Genomic DNA, 7,132 nt, shown 5'->3' with positions numbered 1-7,132 from the left:
GAAGCCTGGGAGGACACCCCATCCCTCTTTGAAGATCCACCTCTAAAAAAAACAGGTTGGGACTTCCCTGGTGGTGCAGTGGTTAAGAATCCGCCTGCCAATGCAGGGAACATGGGTTCGAGCCCTGGTCCGGGAAGATCCCACATGCTGCGGAGCAACTAAGCCCGTGCGCCACAACTACTGAGCCTGTGCTCTAGAGCCCGCGAACCACAACTACTGAGCCCACGTGCCACAACTACTGAAGTCAGCGTGCCTAGAACCCGTGCTGCTCAACAAGAGAAGCCACCTCAATAAGCCCACGCACCGCAACAAAGAGTAGCCCCTGCTCGCCGCAGCTAGAGAAAGCCTGCGCACACGAAGACCCAACGCAGCCAAAAATAAATAAATTTGTTAAAACAAAACAAAACTGGTGACACATCCATTCTCTACAGCGTGGGGGCTATTTCCCCTCTTAACAGTGTACAAGATGGTTTAGGAGGCCCAGGGCACTAGCAGAAGGAGAGAATTGTCTTTTCAGCGTTTTCTCAGTCCTGCTAGCAATGCCTGAGAGAAAGTCTCTGTTTGGTGCCAGCAGATCATTAAGTCCTCTACCACCTGCTAATCCATCCTGGTAAGAGAGAGAGCAGACCTGGAGTCAGAGTTAGCTATCTAGAATTTAGTAACACTTTTGCTTTCACTATATTTATTTTTTGGATATTTTGTATGTTTTCAATTACAGACGTGATTTAAAGTTTCCTTTTAAGTAATTTATTTAGGTTACAAAAAGTGATTTAATTTAGAGAAAATATTAAGTAAATGATATGGTGTGAATGATGAAGATGAAGTTTAGGAGACCCTCACTCAGCCTTATCTTTATGCCAGGCCCCGCAGACCCTCAGAATAAGACCCATGGGGCTGTCGGGGGAGGGGTATTTAACCTTTGTGAGACAGTTAAGTTTGATGTTTTCGGCCATCAGGAACAAAGCCACAATGAAAAACATGGAACAGGTGCCATTTCCCATATGTGCAAATACATCAGTAGGATAGATTTCTGACAGTGGCATTGGTGAGTCAAAAGGGTGTGTACATTTGTCACTTTGATTGGCATGGCCACACTGCCCTCCAAAGAGCTTGTGCCAATTCACCCTCCCTGGCATAATGCCTGTTCCCTACACTGTCTGGTTTCACTGGTTTTTCATGTGGCTTAGGGAGAAGCCACTTATCTTGGGTCTAGACACTGATTTCTGTCCTGGTGCTGCACTGTGCTGGCTCTACACAGTCGAGGAGATTTGGGTTTGAATCCCAACTCAGCCACAAACTGATGTGTGACTCAATCAAGTTATTAGCCTATCTGAGCCTCAGTTTTTGCATCTGTCAAATGGAAATAATGTCTTCAGTTGAGTCTGTCTTACTTTAAAGTCAGGTCCTAAAGTATAAAGACAAAATTTACTCTCTTTGTGCCCTAATTTGTTAAACCCATATGTGGTATAACTTCATCCTACTTTGTAGGGTCATTGTGAGAATTTAAGGAGCTACTATTGCCATAGTACCTGGCACATCATAGATGCTTGATGATAACAGTGTTATCATTTCATGAAATTGCAAAAGCATCTTTCTGAGGCTCAGTTTCTTCATCCAGGAACAGCTGGCATGGGGCTGCCACAGAGATTCCAAAGTGCATGAAAATGTTTTGCAACTATTACGAGGGCCCCAGATACAGGGGTTAAGCTTTACTGGGGCTACAGCAGCCCTGCCAGGCGCCACCTGCTGTAAACTTCCTTTACTTCTCTCCTTGGGCATTTCAGTGCTGTGTTAGCTCACAGTGAGACCATCTTCTCCCAGCCATTGCCAGTAAGCGAACAGGAGCTGAGCACTCAGCCCACTTGGGAGATGGGCTGGCGGGAAAGAACCGCTCCTGCCTCTGGGGGATTAAGCTTCTGAGGAGTAGGCCAGTTATATACAAGGGGAGGGTACAGAGAACTGTTTCTTTGTGGCAGGAAAGTCCCCAGCCCTCTCTGAACTCGTTTCCACTTCAACTAGAAAATGAGGACTTTGGATTGGGTAATTCTATAGAAAAGGCACTAGGTTTGGTGTCCCAAGATTTGGGTGCACAGCCTACCCTAACATTAATCTAGTGTGTAATCACTGGGACTCAGTGTCGTCATCTGTAAAATGGGAATACAAATTAAACCATTGAACCGTTATGAATTGAGTCCCTCCTGTCATGGAGCTTGCTTTCTAGTGGGGAGAAACAGCTAAGGAAAAAATATATAAAGTGTGAGGAGATGATGAAGACCATGAAGGAGAGTGAAATAGGGTAAAGGGAAGGAGAGTGGCTGAGGTAGTCAAAGAAGGCCTCTGTGTCCAGGTGGCATTTGAGCAGAAACCTTCAGGAGGTGGGTGAGTGTGTGGATACCTGGGAAGAGCATTCCAGGCAGAAGGAACAGCAAATGCAGAAGGCCTGGAGTGGGGGTAAGCCTGGCATGTTTAAGGGACAGGGAGGAGGGGAAGAGGGTGAGGTATGAGGGGGGCACGGGCCAGATCAGAGTGGACCTCACTTCTGGTTTTTATGTGAGTGAGGTGAGAAGCCACTGGGAGATCTTGAGCAGGGGAGCGACATGATCTGACTTATATCTCGGGACTGTAGTTACCTATTGCTATATAACAAGTAATCCAAAACGTAGTCTCTCTTTTTTTAAAAATAAATTTATTTACTTATTAATTTATTTAATTTTTGGCTGCATTGGGTCTTCACTGCTGCACGCAGGTTTTCTCTAGTTGCTGAGAGTGGGGGCTACTCTTTGTTGCGGTGCACTGGCTTCTCATTGTGGTGGCTTTTCTTGTTGCGGAGCATGGGCTCTAGGTGCACGGGCTTCAGTAGTTGTGGCACATGGGCTTCAGTAGTTGTGGCTCGCGGGCTCTACAGTGCAGGCGCAGTAGTTGTGGCGCACGGGCTTAGTTGCTCTGCAACATGTGGGATCTTCCGGGACCAGGGTTCGAACCCGTGTCCCATGCATTGGCAGGCGGATTCTTAACTGCTGCGCCACCAGGGAAGCCCCCAAAATGTAGTCTCTTAAAGCAACAATAATCAATAATCATATATTCTCTCTCACAGCTTCTGTGTGGGTCAGCAATTTGGGAGCAACTTGGCTGAGCCGTTCTGGTCTCTCATGAGGTTGCAGTGAGTATTGGCCAGGGCTGCACTCATCTGAAGGCTTGACCGTGGCTGGAGGCTCCATCTCCAAGGTGGCCCACTTGTGTGGCTGGCGAGTTGGGGTTGGCTGTTGATGGGAGGCCTCAGCTCCTTTCCACAGGCTTGTTTGGGTGTCCTCACAGCATTGTTGCTGCCTTCCCTCAGAGTGAGTGACTCAAGAGACCAAGACAGAAGCTGCAGTGTCTTTTATGACCCAGCTTCAGAAGTCATACACCGTCGCTTCTGCCATTCTTATTTGTCCCACCCACCAGCCCTATTCAATGTGAGAGGGGACTACACAGGGGCATAAAAACAAGGCAGTGAGGATCTCTGTGAGCCAGCTTGAGACTGACTACCACAAGTTTTATTTTATTTTATTTTATTTTTATTAGCATATGGTAAAATGTACTTCTTTTTGGTGTATAGTTCTACGAATTTTAACACGTGTAGATTTGCGTAACCACCACCACAAACAGGATGCAGAACAGTTCCATCACCTTTCAAAAAACCCTCCTGTTTCCCTTTGTAGTGACACGCTCTTCCCACCCTTAACCTGTGGTAACCACTGATGTATCACTATAGTTTTGTCTTTGAGAATGTCATGAAAGGAACCGTACAGTAGTACCTCAACCTCGGAAACTGGCTTCTTTCACTCAGAATAATGCCGCTGAGACTCATCTAGGTTGCTGCAAGTATTAATAGCTCATTTCCTTGTATTGCTGAGCTGCATTGCTTTGTATGGCTATACCACAGTTTGTTTATTGATTTATCCATTGAAGAGGTTATTTCCAATTGGGAAGTGTGGATTATGAATAGAGCTGCTATAAACACTCATGCACTGTACTTTTTCTTCCATCCTTCTGCTACTCTGATGACCTTTTGATATGGTACCACAGGTCTCATGGCCCCTGTTTATCTTTTTTCTGTTGTTCAGATTGGGTAATTTCAATTGCTCTGCATTCAAGTCCACAGATTTTTTTTTTTTTCCTGTGCCATCTCCATTCTGCTGTTTAGCCCATCCATTGAGTCTTTAATTTCAGTTTTGGGACGTTTCAGTTCTAAAATATCCATTCGAGATGGTCTGTTATGAAAAAGGTAGAGAAAGCCCAGAATCTTCATCCTTACGACATGGAGTATTTTTGTAAGATCGCGGTAAAGCATACATAAGATTTACCACTTTAACCACGTTTAAGTATAGTTCAGGGGCGTTAAGTATACTCACGTCGTTGTGCAACCATCACCACTTACCCGTCTCCAGAACTTTTTCTTCCTTCCAAACTAAAACCATACCCATTAAATACCCCCCATTCTCTCCTTGGAGTATTTTTGTAACAGCTGCTTTAAGGTCTTTTTCAGATCATTCCAACATCTTGGTGTTGGCATCTTTTCATTGACTTTTCCCATGTGAGTTGAGACTTTCCTGCTTTTTTGTATTGCAGGTAAATTGTCCTGGACATTTTGAATATGATGTTACGAGCAATGGGTCTCACTTAAATCCCATGGATATATCGATATTTTTGTCTTAGCAGGCAATTGGCCCAGTGGGTTCGGCTCCACCTGCCTTCTGTGGGTTTAGTTCCAGTGTCAATCCTGTTTTCAAACCCTCAGCTGTGCTATGTGCATCTCCTCTGTTTGCGTGCCACTCATGGGCCAGTCTGGAGCTCAGGCAGCGGCCTCTCATTATTCAGTTCTCAGAGTCTGTGGTACGCTGTTTAGGTTAGATCCACTGATATGCAGCTAGCAGGTGAGCCCAGAAGCCCATTGATAACTTTACAGGGCCACTTTCCCAAACTCCTCCCTCAGTGCTGTCTCCCTGGGACTGGCTCCCTGGGGCTTTATTTACGTGGCCCTGATGTGCATTTCCAACAACTGAAAATCAGTAGGGGTTCATCCCAACGTCTCAGGACACAGCTCCTCCAGTTAGAGAGGAAGTTTCGCTTTCCTCATAGTTTCAGGCTCCTGGAAGCACCTGCCACCATCGCCGCCGCCATGGATGGCCTGGGGACTAGGACACAAGAAAACGGAGAAAAGAAAGGAAATAGGAATCCCCCCCAACCCTCCCGCCAGTCTTTCTGAGTGTTAGGAGACCTCTTTCCTGTTTCTGGAGCTAGCACTAGAGGGTTTCTCCTGACACTGTCTCTGTCATGCTGACATCCACTTCTAGGTTTGGAACTGCATCGAGAGAGCCCAAGGAATACAGAGGGGGAAAAAAAGTGTAAACTCACTGCCAGTTTGGTGGTACTTTGATTGCTGGTCTTCCCCAATCTGCCTGCTACTGCTGACTTTTCTGAGCCCTCAAGAGCTGCTCAATATCTTCTGTCCAGGGTTTGGAGTTGCATTCAGCAGCAGAGGCAGGGTGGAGACTGTTTCTCCAACTCACTGGAAGTAAGCACTACCTCAGGTTTTGCACCCATCCTCCTGGCTGTCAAGTAGACCATGGACTGACGGGGGTGGGGGTGGGGGCCAGGTTGGAAGCGAGGAGGCGTGTGAGGATGTTTGGGGAAGCTTCACGGAGATGGCCCCTGGGTTGAGTCTCAAAGATACGTGGCTGTTTTCAGAAGGGTGGGTTGGGGGCAGAGCATTCAGGGCAGAGGGATCAGCATGGGCGATATCTTGGGAGCAGACTGGGCTGTCTGGGGTGAGGATGCCAGGCTGGGGCAAGATGAAGGGTGGGTCCCCTCAGCAAGAAGGCCAGGGACTAGGCTGAGACTACATGTTCGGAAGTGAGTGGTTGATTTCTGATTTCTACGGGTTGAAGAACAAGGCCAGGTAATGTTTTCCACTGGTGTGCAAGGAGGGGAATCCCCCGCCCCCAGACCTGAGATAGGATGTGGGGACGCTCGTGGGAGACTGAGGCCTTGGCAGGGAAAGGTGGCATCAAGGCTGAAAAGGCCCAGTTCCTGTGGAGAAAGAAGGGCGTGATTTTACAGCTGCTGAAAGAGAATGCCGTATTGCTGCAGCCTTTCTTGGGTCAAATGATCTATAAGAGGAGCCAGGAAGATATCTGCTTCTGTATCCCGGATAATAAATCTAATGCTTCCCAAGGGCTTTCTATAAGCTAGCTGGGGGATTTGGGAGAGGATAGGGGACCAGATGTTTAGAGGTAGGAGTGACAAAGAGCTTTTGCTATATTCTATTTCTTATTTTTAAAAATTTCAAACCTCTTGTACTAGTTATCTGTTGGTGTGAAAAAATGACCCTAAAACTCAGCAGCTGAAAACAACAAACATTTATTACTTCACCCAGTTTCTGAGCGTCAGGAATCTGGAATCAGCTTAGCTGAGTGGTTCTGGCTCAGGGTCTCTCATGAAGTTATAGTCAAGATGTCAACCTGGGCTGTAGTCAGCTGAAGTCTTGACTAGGGCTGAAGGGTCTCCTTCCAAGATGGTGCACTCACATGGCTATTGGCAGGAGGCCTCAGTTCCCCAGTGACTATTGGCAGGAAGTCTCAATTATTCCCCACGTAGGCATTTCCATAGGGCTGCTCCTGATGTGCCAGCTGTTTTCCCCAGATCCAAGACATCAAGATGGAAGCTTCAGTGCCTTTTAAAAACTAACCTCAGAAGTGGCACACCAACATTTCTGCCATATCCTATTCTAACCCTTTTCTAACCATACAAGCCATTGTTGGTTCAGGGCGGGAAGGGGCTACACAAGGATTTGAATACAGTGGGTGTCGTTGAGAGCCATCTTACACGCTGCCTACCACAGTATGTGAATAGATCACCAATTCAAATTCTTTTGTAAATTTAAAGAGATCACTGAGATATTATTAATAGAAAAAAAGCAAGTTGCCTTTTATAATTGCACTTAATAAAGAAACAAAATGTACATATTCCTATTATATATATATATGTGTGTAAATGGATAGAAAAAGGTCTGGAAGGATACATTTGACACTGTTAAAAGTGTTACCTCTGGGAAGGGAGATGGAATGAAATGTTGTGAAAGGGAACTTAC

This window comes from Phocoena sinus, chromosome 15, assembly GCF_008692025.1.
Source record: "Phocoena sinus isolate mPhoSin1 chromosome 15, mPhoSin1.pri, whole genome shotgun sequence".
Taxonomy (NCBI): Eukaryota; Metazoa; Chordata; class Mammalia; order Artiodactyla; family Phocoenidae; genus Phocoena; species Phocoena sinus.
Note: the sequence above shows the minus strand (reverse complement) of the source record.